Source organism: Dipteris shenzhenensis, chromosome 33 (genome assembly GCF_047967505.1).
Source record: "Dipteris shenzhenensis isolate YYH24624 ecotype China chromosome 33, Dip_SZ_1.0, whole genome shotgun sequence".
Taxonomy (NCBI): domain Eukaryota; kingdom Viridiplantae; phylum Streptophyta; class Polypodiopsida; order Gleicheniales; family Dipteridaceae; genus Dipteris; species Dipteris shenzhenensis.
In genome coordinates this window covers 41242809-41258610 of record NC_141628.1, presented here as the reverse complement: position 1 = coordinate 41258610, position 15802 = coordinate 41242809, and positions in this window count along the sequence as shown.

The following is a 15802-nucleotide window of genomic DNA, read 5'->3' as shown; positions in this document are numbered from 1 at the left end:
GCAACTTTCCAAAGGGATTGGATTGAGGAGACAAGCATAAGCCTGCAACAAGGAGAAAGCACTGAAAGGAAGGGAAAGAGAAGAAAGAGAAATACCAAAAAGAGAAGAGCAAATCTCGTTTTTTGTCCTTAATCTCTGAAAATCAAGCATGAAAATTAGCACATAGGCTTAGCAATGCAAGGAGAAACATGCTTCAACACTCACAAAATGAAATCTCACAAAAAATGAATCTACATTGCTTAAAGAGACACACCTTCTTGAAAAACTTCCTTTCACACAAGTAGAGTGGGAGGAGGGTGGAGAGGGAGAACAAGTGTCAATGGGAGAGGGGCTTGGTAGGGGTGAGGAGTGTGGGGAATAGAGGAGGAAAGCGAGATTGTCGAATATAATGTTGGAGGAGAGAATTTTGCTTTTCTCGCAATAGAGTTGTGAAAGATGACATCATGCGGGGTTTTGGGTTTTAGTTCCCTAGCGTCGCTATATAGCGACACTGGCCAGTCATTATATAGTGACACTTATACCCTAAAAGTATCGCTATATAGCGACCTTTAGGGTATAAGTGTCTCTATATAGCGACACTTATACCCTAAAGGTTGCTAAAAGTGTCGCTATAGAGCGACCTTTAGGGTATAAGTGTCGCTATATAGCCACAGTTATACCCTAAAGGTCACTATATAGCGACACTTATATCCTAAAGGTCATGATATAGTGACACTTATACCCTAAAACTATTGCTATACACTTATACCCTAAAGGCGTTGCTATATAGTGACGAAACAGGGAACTTGATCTAAGAAGAGAGGGAAGGAGCTCATGGGTGGCTATTTTTTGGATCTTAATGGATCTCCTTGCATTTTGTGTTGTGATTTTGGAGGTGTGCAGATGGAAGGGATGAGTGGAAGCTTGTCAGATGATGCGCCAATGCTCAAGAGCGTAGAGTGGCTTATGGAGAGGTTGTATTGTCATTGCACTCATTGCAAGCAAGAAGTACAACATCAACACCATATTGTCATGCGCCATTTGAGGATGTGTGGGGAGGAGCCCAAACCAGTACCCATCGTTGGTGGTGCACGTGGTGATGGATCATCGGAAAGTCAATGCTATTTGAGTTTGTGATTAATATTGCCTGCATAACGACATAAAATCTTGAGACAAGATCTTATATTTACACGAAATCTTGAGAAAGGATGAGGAGGGTGGCAAGGGTTGTGTGCGTATACCTTCACACTTTGAGAAGGAGTATGGCTTACGAAGAGGTTGTATTGTCATTGCACTCATTGCAAGTGAAAAGTACGACATCAACACCGTATTGTCATGCGCCAAGTCTTGAGGATGTATGGGGAGGATCCCAAACCAGTACCCACCATTGGTGGTGCACGTGGTGATGGATCATCGAAAAGTAAATGCTATTTGAGTTCATGATTAATATTGCCTACGTACACGACATGAAATCTTGAGACAAGATCTTATATTTACACGAATTCTTGAGACAAGATGAGGAGGGTGGTAAGGGTGGTGTGCATATACCTTCACACTTTGAGAAGGAGTATAGTCTCTCGGATGTGCCAAATAATGAGGAGGGTATGGTGGACATGATGGATTCTATTTTTAGGGGCAATGCACGTGATGTTCGAGTCTGAGGCCGTGTACATGGTACCTTTGATAGAGAAGTTACATATCTTATGGACAGGAGTGTGGGTCTGATATTTCCAGAGCTCCTAGACATACCAATGACATTTTTGTGTGGAACACATCGATTGAAAGAGAGTCACGTATGATTGTGGAGTCATGGCTAACTTCACACAAGATAGCCGAGCAAGTGCTTTGGATACTAATCTTCTCTCCTCGTAGTTGGATTACTATGGGACCATACACAAAATCTATGAAATTGATTTCAAACGATTTAGTATTTTCATTCTTGATGTAAAATAATTTAGAGCTATTTACGATGGTCTTTGTTCTTCCCGAGTATTGTGAGCAGGTGCATACTAATGATTTAATTAATTGAATCTTTTGTTTTTAAATATCAATTCGTACATGTACTTAAGCATAGTTTCATATAATTGATGGCATTTGGCACCCATCTTCTATAGGTGGTTTTTCATCTGGATCAAGATGGTGGTACGTGATCCAAGTTGCACCACGAAGTAAGCAAATTTTTGAAGATAGAGATGTGGATATGGAGATGCAACTACCAATGCAAGATCCAATTGATCTAGATGGATTTAGAGAAGAAGATGAAGATTACAATATGAGCCAAGAGGAAGATGTGCATAATGACATCATATGGGAGGAAGATGGAGATCATGATATTGAGGAAGAAGATGACGATCATGTAAGAAAACAATACGTCTGTGCTCAACAGATAACAGGATCTCATACACAAGAGAGAAAATAGATAGTATGGAGAATCAAAAATTTGATTACTGTAGAACTGATACAATAGATGGCGCTGCCTCCCAACCGTGTGCTCCTATGAAAGAAGCTTCGATGGTGAGCTAGAAACAGTAGAGGACGAAGGCTGAATGCTAAGGAATTAGGGTTGCTATAGCCAGTGATGAAATGGGTTTCACGGGCTTGCTCTTATATAGCCACTAGTCATAGTCCGTTAGACCCAATGTGGTGACCGACCCAGTCTGCCCAAAACGGTCGACTGGGGGTCAGTCCCGAAATAGGCCACCGACCACACGATAGAACTGTGGCATAAAACAGAGCAAGTAACCTACGGTTTTCGTTTGGCCCATAGCCATCCGGGATCATGTGGGACTCCAAACGTGGGCCCCGCAACCCGAGAGTGGGCTGCTCCCCCGAGAAAAGCTCCATCTACCCTCAATGCGGTCAATCATGGGATGCCTTCCCGCACTTGCATGTAGCCTAGTTGGTAGTGTGCCAACTCTGTCTAGCCATCAAGCCACACATGGCCCCCATCTGGTGTCCAAACGAGGACCTACTAGATAACCGAGCTACTCAAATGCCTTCTCCTCATATGGGGGGCTTACAAGTAGAGTTAGCTGGTTCGTGTGTAGTACATGAGAGTGGAGCATTGATATCTAACACCCCCCCTCAATGTCCACCCGCAAGTGAACTTACTTTTTCGGACCAATTTCGATGAAGATGCCTCTCCAGCAAGTCTCTTCCAAGAGCTTTCGTGAAGATGTCCGTAGCATTCTCTGTAGTCAGATAGTACACCAAGTCGACCTCTCCATCCATGATGAGCTCGCATACAAAGTGATTATATTGAATCTCAATGTGTTTTGTGCGAGCCTGGAACACAGGGTTCTTTGCAATCACCATGCAACTCAGATTGTCACATGATAACTGCGTAGGCTTGTTCTGCACTGCACCCATGTCCCCCAAAATCCTCCTCAACCACACTACCTCGCAGATTTGTACTCAGCCTCGGTAGAAGAAAGAGCAACTGTGGGTTGCTACTTGCTGACCCATGACACAGCTCCAGATCTAAGTGAGAAACAGTAAGCTATATCAGTGATCTCCTGCTGTCCATGTCTCCTGCCCAATCCGAGTCACAGAATCTGGTCAAGATGTTGCCCTTGGTATGGGTGATTCCATAATCAAGTGTGCCTTTGATGTATTTCAGCACCCACATCCCTACTCCAATGGTTCTCCCGGGGCTTATTGGAAAACCTGCTTAGTACACCAGTCGCAAAGCTGATGTCCGGCCGTGTGTTGCACAAGTAAATCAAACTGCCCATAAGCCTTCTATACTTCGCTTTGTCCACCAGTGGTGATGAATCCTTGTTTGCGAGCTTCACGTCAACCTCCATAGGGGTACCAACTATCTTGCACGCAGCCATGCCAAATGCCTTCAGTATCTCTCCAGCATACTTCAGCTGTGAAATGAAGATCTGTTTTGGCTCTTGCCAAACTTCAATCCCCAAACAGAAATGCATCAGTCTGAGGTCTGTCATGATTTCAAACACTCTTCCTAGCAAATGCTTTGTCTGCGAGATCTTCTCTTCATGGTTCCCTGTTATGACAAGGTCATCCACATAAAGGACCACCATCATACACCTGCCTCCTTCTCTGAAGATATACAAATTTGCATCTAATGGGCTCCTCTTGAACCCGTTTTGCAGAAAGTAGGCATCAATTTGCTAGGACCATGCTCGTGGGGCCTGTTTCAGCCCATAAAGTGCCTTCTTTAGTTTACAAACTTTACCTTCTAAACTGGGGACAAAACCTGGTGGTTGTTCCACGTATACCTCCTCCTTGAGATCCCCATTCAGAAAGGTGTATTTTACATCCATCTGAAACACGGGCCAACTTTCGTGGGCAGCTAAAGCCAAAACACTACGAATTGTGGTTAGTTGAGCTGTGGGAGCAAAAGTATCCTGATAATCAAAACCATGTTCCTGTGCAAATCCTTTTTCCATGAGCCGTCTGATCACGGAGATTCTTCACCCTAGTGATGAACTTCTGTCACTTCAGACTCAGATAATTTCTTGTTCGTGAGTTGAGTCTCTAGATTCTGAATCCGCATCTGATTCATGGTCTCGTACTGATTTTTCAAGACCGTCCATGCCTCCTCCACTATGGTGACATGTTGAATTAATGCCATGACATAATCACTTACACTACAGACAATAGAACACAACACATCTGCATTTCTTCTTGTCCACGCGAGAATCTCATCTGCAGTTGGTACTATCTGTTGTCCTGCATTGGCTGGATCTGGTGGCCTCACAACCGGCCTCACATCCACCCCAATAGTAGTGTCCCAAAGCTCATATGCACTTAGGATGATCTTCATCTTGAACTTCCACAGTGGATAGCTAGATCCGTCCAAATTTTTGCTTTCGCCGAACGGTGGGATTCGTAGTCTTGCGGGCTGGGCCATCTCTCACAATCTACTCACAAACAGAAACACACTACCAAATCTTCTTGCTAGAACTTGGCTCTAATACCATGTAAGAAAACAATACAACGTCTGTGCTCAATAGATAACAGGATCTTGTATGCAAAGAGAGAAAACAGATAGTATGGAGAATAAAAAATTTGATTACTATAGAACTGATACAATAGATGGCGCTGCCTCCCAACCATGCGCTCCTATGAAAGAAGCTTTGATGGTGAGCTGGAAACAGTAGAGGACGGAGGCTCGATGCTAAGGAGTCAGGGTTGCTGTAGCCAGTGATAAAATGGGCTTCACGGGCTTGCTCTTATGTAGCCACTAGTCGTAGTCGGTTAGTCCGCCCAAAACGGTCGACTAGGGGTCGGTCCTGAAATAGGCCACCGACCACATGATAGAATCGTGGTGTAAAACAGAGCAATTGACCTACAGACGTCGTTCGGCCCACAACCATCTGAGAATATCTGGGACTCCAAACGGGCCCCGCAACCCGAGAGTGGGTTGCCCCAGGAAAAGCTCCATCTACCCTCAATGCAGTCAGTCATGGGATGCCTTCCGGTACTTGCATTTAGCCTAGTTGGCAGTGTGCCAACTCCATCCAGCCATCAGGCCACACATGGCCCCCATCTGGTGTCCAAACTAGGACCTACCGGCGGATAACCGAGCTACTCAAACGCCTTCTCCTCATATGGGGGGCTTACAAGTAGAGTTAGTTGGTTCCCACGTAGTTACATGAGAGTGGAGCATTGATATCTAACAGATCATCAAGAATCACCCGACTTTATTGAAGAAGATGATCAAGTCTATGGTGAACATATGATGCCAGCGTATGATGATGATATAGGAGATCAACTCAGTATAGAGTTGGAGATAGACTTGTTTGGCGCACTAGACTTGGCTCAGGATGAAGCCAAGTGTCAAACATGGACATGAATATATGAGCTTCAAACTTGATGTACATGCTCTTGACAAAGTGAGGATCGTACTCTCCTAGTCACTAAGACAACATTCTAATACAACACTTATCTAAGGAGGATGCAACCTAAGTGCAAAGATGATGAAGAGAGTGCTCATGACATGTATCTCAAGTCAATTAGGTTCCAAGATAGATTAGCTTGGACTCATAAAGAGAATCTTGAGATAGTGCAAAGTGCTTGATTGATATTACTTCAAATGAACCTCCCTTTTATAGGTGAGGGTACTTACATCCATTTGCTTGCTCACATGTGGGATATCTCCTCCATGCCATGTGGCAGCTTATCCTTTGCCCATACCTTTGCTCTACAAGTGCTCATGGCACCATATCTCAACACCTCCCCTTGGTGCCATGATCCTTTGGCTACTGCAAGGTGGTCAGATGTGAGTTACAAATCCATCACCTCCCCTTAGTGCATGCATTGCTACTTAAGGTGGTCAAGTGTGGTTTTTACATGTCAATACCTCCCCTGGGTGCTTTCATAGCTACTCTCAGGTGGTCAGGTTTGATTACAAAATATAGGCAAGGTTTGCAAGGTTTTTTTTGTTTCTCAATACATTCCATTGATGTCACCTTTTGGCTCATGGCTTGATGATGACTCCACGTAGTTGACTTGTTGATTCTTCAATCTGCAATCTTCTTCCTTGTGTCCCAGCTTCTTGCAATGGTGACACTTTGGTTTGTTCTTCAATCTGCAGTCACTTTGATAGTGACCCATCCTTCCGCAATGGTAGCATTTCACTGATGTTTTACTGAATAGTGCTTGTTCTTCATTATAGCTGTTGTGTGTTGATGTCGATGTTGATGTCGATGCCTTCAACTCTCTTTCTTTTTCGAGAAGAGAGGATACACATTCTTCAAACTTTGGATCTGGCAAATTCTTCAAAGTGGTTGTCAATGCACTATACTCTGCAGGCATGCTTTTAAGGAGAATTGCAAGTGCATCTTTCTCTCCTACTTTTACATTTATGCCCTCTAGTTGAGTCATAATGCTTTTGATTTTGTTGACAAATTGTGCCATGGATTCATTGAAGCCCATGTGCATACCATAGAATTCAATCTTAAGATGGATTTCTTGGTTTTTGGCTTTTGCACCAAACACTGTGTTCAACTCATCCCATGCATCCTTGCCATGATCTTTAGAGTCTATATGATGAATTATGTTTGGACCCAAGTGCAATCCGATGAGTGATAGTGCTGCTTCATCTTTCTCCTTCCAAGCATCATTTTGTGCAGTGGGTATGTCATCTTTTACAATCTTCCAAAGCTTTTGGTGCATCAAAAGATATCTCATTTGTGTAGACCATGTGTGAAATCCATCCCCGATGAACTTCTCAACAGTTGGTGTGCGGATTGCCATTGCAAAGGTCTTACCAGTTGAAGATACATTCAAATCTAGCAGTGTCTAATTGCATACAATGATTCTGACATGATAGGCGTGTAGAGCTCGAAAAGACGATCACTTTTCCTTTTTGGAGCGTGTACAAATTCTTCCTGGATTGGAAGTTATGGCTTGTTGAAGCTTTTGTGAAGAGGAGGGGGGCCTTTGCTAATGTGGCACAGGGATTCACATGCAGAATTCCATACTGTGCTTAGCAGGGGCTCAGTGCTTAGGTGGCACTGTGTTGACTAAACCATTGACTTAACCCAGCTTAAAAAAAAACTTGACTAGTGAGTTAACATAACCAGACGTACTCAACCAAGGTTATAGACACTCAACCATGGTTAGTTTCTATCTTGCCACGTGTCATTTTGTGGTGAGACAGTTCGAGGCGCCGAAAATTGCAAGGCCTCTCAGGCTTGGAGTGTCTTCATCGGCTTCAGTGGTCGTTGCATGGTGCTCACGGAAGCCCGAATGCTGTGGATGGAGAAGCTTACGTCGAATGGTTGAGAGCTGCTCGTCTGCTGGCCTTCGGTTGGATCACTCCTGTCCAAAGGCGCTCGACTGGTTGTGTGGAGGACGGTGGGCCTTATTTGTCAACTACAATAGAGGCAGCTCGTGGCAACCGTTTAGGTCTATAGCAGCAGCGAGATGAGGCGTTGTTGGTCAGCGTGCATGAAGGCCGAGGCTGCCTGGGCTTAGAGCCATGACAGAGTTATAGGAGCTTGTAGATCACAATTCGTCGTGGCCTTGGAGCTAGCCCGTAGCTAAGTGTAGTCCATCGGTGGAAGAAGCTTGCTAACTGCGCTGAAGGAGGTTTGTCATCAATGGATGCAGAAGAAGAAGGAACCACCTATGCGCTAGAGGCTGTAGCTATGCTGCTGAAGATGCAGGTGTAGAGCAGCCGCTTGCTACTATTGGAGAGAGCCGCCATGAGCGGTGGAACGTTACCTCCCATCCTGTCTTGTAACAAAGACTCAAGCTTGGAGGCTTGTTGATAGAGTCGGCAGCCACTTTCAAAGAAGGGAGAGCCAAGCTCTCTGTTAACTCACAACAAAATGCTCACAAACCACTCACATTCTCTCATACTCCACCAAAAATTAAACAAGGATAATCTCTCTCTCTCTCTCAAACACCCAATGGACGGAATTCTTTCACAAGAAGAATGAATCTAGATCTCTCTCACAACTCAAGAAACACTCTAAAGAACTCTCTAGATCTAAAACTAATCTAACATTCTGAAACTAATCTAGGAGAACTAGACCTAAGCTCTGATACCATGGACAAAGTGAGGATCGTACTCTCCTAGTCACTAAGACAACATTCTAATACAACACTTATCTAAGGAGGATGCAACCTAAGTGCAAAGATGATGAAGAGAGTGCTCATGACATGTATCTCAAGTCAATTAGGTTCCAAGATAGATTAGCTTGGACTCTTAAAGAGAATCTTGAGATAGTGCAAAGTGCTTGATTGATATTACTTCAAATGAACCTCCCTTTTATAGGTGAGGGTACTTACATCCATTTGCTTGCTCACATGTGGGATATCTCCTCCATGCCATGTGCCAGCTTATCCTTTGCCCATACCTTTGCTCTACAAGTGCTCATGGCACCATATCTCAACACTCTTGTACTTTTATTATTTCAAAGGATCAAACATGTATGAAAATAAAAATTTTTTGTCATTGGGTAAAACTATCTTTAAAGGTCAGTATGGGGAAAAAAACACTGTGTAAAACATCACCATATAATGACTTTATACAAGTCTGCAAGTGTCGTTGTATAGCAACACTTTTTAAGCCTTTTTTGCATACCGACGATTAGTGCCCTGTGCATGCTAAATGTCTGCTTAACCATCAGAATAAGGCCCGTGTGTAGTAGTGTAGAAGCTTTGAAATGCCCAAACACTTCACTTTTCTTTTTCATAAAATACACCCAAACTTTTCTGCCGTAGTCATCAATAAAAGTGACAAAATAATGACAGCCTCCAATAGATGCAGCTTTAGTAGTCCACACATCAGAGTGGATTAATTCCAATGGCCTCTTACTCTCTTCAACATGTCTAGGAAATGGTTTCCTTTCCTGTTTTCAAAATTGACAGGCTTCACATACCTTATGCATTTTTGCAACCTTGAACTTAGGCAATCCTACAACAATATTTTGGGCCTACATTAATTTAAGTCATTGTACATTAACATGACCAATGCATTTATGCCAGATATCAATATTTGCAACTAAACCAGTCCCATGTGCAAACATTATTGCACTCAATTCAGGCATATCCGCATCAAATGTAAACATCCTACCCTTCTTCTTCCATTTTGCTATCAAGCGACCTTTATTTTTCATATCCTCGACAAAGCATCCATGAGGATTAAATCTGACCTGCAAGCCCTGCTCAACCATTTGACCAATAGAAACCAGGTTCTTGGTGATATTCGAGACATGAAATACATGAGATAGGTATTTCTTTTTCACATCCTGCATAGACAAAGGAATTTTACCAATCTACACATAGGATGTGCAGTATCATCACCAATCTCCACAAATCCTAGTCTTTCCATTTTCCTTGCATCCTGCATCCATTCTGCATGACCTGTCATGTGGTTTGATGCACCTGAGTCAACATACCACACATAATTGCTTTCTTCTACACTTGTCATAGAATTGGTCATGTGCTGCACCATAAATAGATGCTCATTTCTATCATCACCCTGTCTACTAGAGGATGCATAATTGCCTTGTTGAAATTTTCTAGTCATGATGTCATTCTGCTTTTTATAGCAGTCTTTAACCATATGATCCATTTTACCACAGTAGTAGCATTCAACATTGCTGTTTGCATTTTGGCCTCTCTGCCATCCACCACGACCTCTTTGGCTCCCCTTTCCTCTAAAGTTACCATGTCCTCCTCCATAGGATTGGTTTTCTTGAATTTGGTGCATATTCTGATTTCTACCACAGCCTCCAAATCAGCCTGCTGTACTCTGCCTCTACCTCTTCCAGCATTTGAGTAGAAGAGTAGAAGACAACTTCTTTTGAAGTTCCTCTTGAAGAAGATGCACCACCATTTTTCTACTCTTCAGAAATTAGAAGAGCAATCAACTCCGCAAAATCAGGAAAATTCTCACGGATGGCAATGGATATCGAGAATTGTGCATAATCCTTTCCTAGACCATTCAAGGTCACAAAAACTAAATCATCATCTTCCACTGGTGACCCAATAGAAGAAAGTGCATCTGCAATCTTCTTCACCTTCATGTGGTAGTCATCGATGCTCATATTTTCTCTCTGCACATTATGCAACTCTTGCTTGAGCTGCATTTTCCTAGCTTGCGTATTTTTGCTATACATTTTTGTCAAAGTATCCCATGCATCGTTCGGCATGCTTGCATCCTGAATATGCACAATCATAGAATCTGAAATATTGATAGATAGCTAGTACATAACTTTTTTGGCTCTCTCATGCCAACCTTTAAATGCTTGCAACTCCTGTTGATTGGGAACATTAGTAATAACTGGTTCTTGTTCAGCTCCAGTAATGAACTCCCAATAGCCTTTTCCCTTAAGGAAATTTGTCATTCTAAACTGCCATGCTTGGAAGTTGTTCTTGTCAAGATTTTCACTGACAATCTATGAAAGAGCATTCGACGCCATTACAGAACACTGTAAAATATTCTGTCACTGCAAAAAAACACAACTGCCTCATAAGGGCAAATCTGCAAACCTAATGAGAGTGGTATTTGACCACACACTCACTTCCTAGTGACGATTATGCATCAATAGGCAATAAGAATGATTTTGTCACTCCCAATATCTCTGTGCACAGGTATACGATGTAATTTCTACGATAACTTTTCACCGACCTGCAAAACAGTGGTCGCACAGCCAAAGCAGAGCAGTTTCCTAAGTGCATGCAGAAAACTTCCGCCACCAAAACATGCCCCGAAATGGCCTCGAATCTTGTAGCATATACTGCCCTCTCGCCACACCGCGAAGGGCATCCCAATCTGAGACAATGCACTCTTGCACTTTTCGGTTGTGCTACCTGCAGTTAGTACAAAAAAATAGGTGAACCCTATATGTGGGTCTCAAACCAAACTCAGCTAACTAAGGTGGCATACTAACTGAGCCACTAACTAGAGTACATAAAGATAGCTGTCATCCTGCTATTATTCATGGGCAGTGTACCAACCACATCTACAACTAATAGGTCAGTGACATAAATGCACAATGGTCACCCTGGCATATCACTAGTGGAGCTCGATATCTCAACATCATCGTCACCGCTCACCTCCATTGATGGGATGTTTGAGCTTGCACTCTAAGAGTGAAACCATATTAATTGGAAATGTGATTGGAACTTAAAGAATAAAACAATTTAAAAAGTGATATTACAAGTAGGAGTAGACTTATACCGTGCGAGCAGCCACCTCAGCCCAATCGACCGTCGCTCCCATGGCCTCCACCTAAATAGACCACGGCTTTGTTCCTATGTAGAACGCGCGTCTCGCTTCTTTGTATGTGGGAAAGTGACTCATTGCAGCTTGCTATGGGCCCAATTTACGAGAGTTAGATAAAGCGCATGCAATATGTAATAAAACAAATAGAATAATAAATAAAATGAGAAGAAGTAGACTTACCACATTGCCTCGAACGCCAACCGTCTGCCTGCACCAAAGTGCAAAGTACCTACGGATTCCAGCCATCTCCTCGCAGCCCTCCTCTGACCCTCGAACTTTTCGGGATGGTCCCTGTACTCCTTGAAAAACTTCTAGTCTGCTTTCTCTGCCCAGCTAGGTTTAGCCTTCCCCTTATCAATGGAAGTACACAAGGTTGACCTATGATTCTTCAAGAACCCACCCATGCACTCTTGCATGTAATCCTCAATGAACTCCCAGTTTGGGGGGTTAGGGTATTGTCTTTTCAATTCATCGATAACTTCCTGCTTCTTTTGGTCATCCTGGTACTGCCAGTCAGTAGCTATGCTGCTCTTGAAGTGGTGGCTCATCAACTGCCTCATAGTGGCCATCACTACTAAGCCCTTTTTTTATTTTCTATTATCTCTCTAGCCCTAGTGATTTCATAGGATAGGTCCTCATGCGAGAAAGGAGGAATTATGGGAGTGGTAGAGCTAGAGCGAGGGGTGTTACTACTGTGAGCGCCTATCGATAGGTATAGAAGGGAGGGAAGGAGCTGCTGTAGAAGGGAGGAGGAGGGGAGAGATGCTACGAGAGGGAGCAGGAGGGGAGAGATTCTGTAGGAGGGAGGAGTAGAGGAGAGGGATCTTGGGCGACTGGAGAAGGAGGGGAGAGAAAGGAGGGAGGAGGAGCCAAAAGGAGGAAGAGGAGGGGAGAGGGAGGAGGGAGGAGGAGGAGCAAGATGGAGGAGGGGAGAGGAGGAGGAGGAGCAAGATGGAGGAGGGGAGAGGAGGAGGGAGGGGGAGGGAGGGAGAGGGAGAGGGAGGAGGAGGAGGGAGGGAGGGAGGAGGGAGGGAGAGAGAGGGAGGGAGGGAGAGAGAGAGAGAGAGAGAGGGAGGGAGATTCGAAATTTGAAATTCAAATTTCAAAAAGTGGCCCCCTCTCCTCATTGATGGGGGGAGAGGTGGGCTCAAATGTGGGCTTAACCCACCTAGGTTAGGCCTCTTTGGGACCCTCCAAGCCCCTTGTATTAGCCCACTAAGCATTCCCTAATCCATTCCTTATGAGGCCCTTTTGAGACCCCAATTCTCCCCTAATGAATGCATACTCATTCAAAGCTGGAGTATGACTTGCTTAAAGATGAGCATCAACGCAAGAAACAAATCAAGAAACAGGTAATCAAACATTCTAGCCACCAAAGCTCTCCGATAAAAGTGTTATAGGCCACTTAAACCACCACGAGTAAGATTTGTCTTGTTACTTCATGAAGGAGCTCGATCAAAGCAATTACTCCAGCATGCATGGAAAGAGACCATCCACAAGTAGCACCATCACCATGTGAAGCCGAGTTTCCTCGATGAAGGTTACAGGTAGCAGGAAGGTTGAGATGGATGCCAATATTGCCTAGCCTACGAGAGAGTTGCCCCTTGAAGACAAGCAATATGGTCTTCCATTATCTTATTCCACAATGCTGCAATTGCTTAGCAACTTAACCCCTCATGAGATACTTCAAGAATCAAATGCAAAAGGTGTACGCAAACATGCAAGAATAGATGAAGCGGTCCTAGTTGGAGATGAAGACAAGACTTCAAAGCATTCCACATCACAGGGTACAGAAAGTCTTCAAAGTACTGATCAAGGGGAAGAAAGAGAGGATGCTAAGAAAGATTTTTGAATGGTTGCATCCCATAGCAGCAATAGAAATTGTCAGTATCGACCATGCTCATCCCATGAAAAGCACTAGACTCAAAGAAGCAAAATATGGCATTTGAAAGGCACAAAAAGCTTTGCAATTACAATGCCACAAACAAAACGACGGGGGTAGATGTGCCAAGTCTACAAAGCCTATGCAAACAAGAGGTTGAAGAAGCTATGGGTGCCCATAGCAGCATGTAGGCTTGCATCCATAATTGATGTTGTCTCTGCTCTTACCACCGCCATTGCCATTGCTTCTTATTTATATTACTTGAAGAAGCTCAAGGAGCAAGAAGAGTGCAAGAGATGGTGGTATGAACGACAAGGGTAGCGGTGCCAAGCCTACAAAGCCTATGTAAACAAGAGGGTGAAGAAGTTGAGGGTGCCCATAGCACCATGTAGGCATGCATCCATAATTGCTGCTGTCTCTACTCTTACCACCGCCATTGCCATTGATTCTTATTTATATTACTTGAAGAAGCTCAAGGAACAAGAAGAGCGCAAGAGATAGTGGTATGGCGGCCCATTTGGAGTGAATACCATAAGAATGCATCACTTGAAACAAGCCCATTGCAACATAGTTTCCCTGTTTGTGCCTCCTTTGCATCCTCTCTTGAATTTGGAATCAAGAACGAAATATCGTGGATCAAAAAAGAATTGGCAAAATTTTGCAAATTACGTTCCATTGAAGTGAATAATTGCTAAGTCTCATGTTTGAATCAATCAACCTTGCATCCAAATCAGGAATCAAACAACATGGATCAGAAAAGAATCGACACCCAGAATGCCTCATCATGGAAATCTCGTCGGAGGGATCCCTGGCTAGAGCGGAGCCCTTCATGTGCAATCATCTAATAGGCAGATCCTACTCCCCACTGACCATCAGGTTCACAACTAATTATGGCCAACAACCGTGATAGGATGACTATTCCGTCTACTTTACCCCTGGTATTTCTCACCTCTTCAAAAATCCCCGACATTGATAACGTGCACTATTCTGATAATTTTTGTGCCCAGTCCTTTGTCAGATGCGGTTCTCCTTCAATGGACATTCATTCATTCTGAAGGAACTATTAAAATATGCTATAGGTAGTTTTTTTATGTGCTCTAGAGGAATTGTTAAAATGCATTAAAGATAGTCGATTCAAGAGGCCACAAGGAAGGAACTATCTGTACGCATAGGTAGTGCAAGTAGAAGATCATGAGGCATAGTGCAAATATTTCAGAACCTAAGAAAATGATGAAGAGGAAGATCTAAAGTATTAAAGCAAGATCAATACTTTTAGTGAAGCGTATGGGACCATTCTTGTATTTTGTGGTTAAAAAAGTTATTTCATCCTGATACTTCAGATGATTTGAGAAGCTTTCAAAACCTACTCTAGCACATATTGAGAAAAGAACAAAAAGACATCATAATGATTGATGGTGTGTCTGAAGTTGCCTTGATATGTAGAAGATACCCTAGTTTCTACATTGTACCCATGCAAATTTTTGCAAGCTCCAGGGCCACCCATGACCACGAACTCCCAAGAGAAAGTGCCCTCACCATGTTGATCAGTGAGTTTCCCATGATTGTAATGAACTACATTATTCACAACAAACATTATTGAATTGGCAATGTTATTGACTACTATAATTGTTCCCTTGACATAGCCAAAAAGTATGGACAAGGCATTTGCAGTCCAGTGATCACATATTTGTACACAACCTATTTGTTGAAGCTAGTTATAATTCCAGGTGCATCCAATAGGGCTTCAGGTACTGTAAATGAAGTTATTAACATCCAATAGTTGCTATGTGTAGTATAATAAAATTGTTTCTCTTGCAAATTTTTGGAGAGGAAGTGTGCCAACTCTTCTCCCACACAAATGTGTGGTTATGTGCTAAATGCAAAGTACTATAAGCGCTATGTACTAAATTCAAATTGCTATATGCAAAATTCAAATTGCTTTGTGCTAAATGCAAATTAAACTAAACCCAAGGAAGGGCGCATTCCTTGGTCTTATAATTTTTGGAGAGTAAATGTGCCAACTCTCCCTTCCCCCATACAAATGTGTGGTTATGTGCTAAATGCAAGATGCTATGTGCCAAATTCAAGTTTCTTTGTGCAAAATTCAAATTTCTATGTGCCGAGATCGAATTGCTATATGCTATACGCCATATTCCAATTGCTATATGCTATATGAAAATTGCTATGTGCTAAATCCAAATCTATATGAAACCCAAGGAAGGGCACGT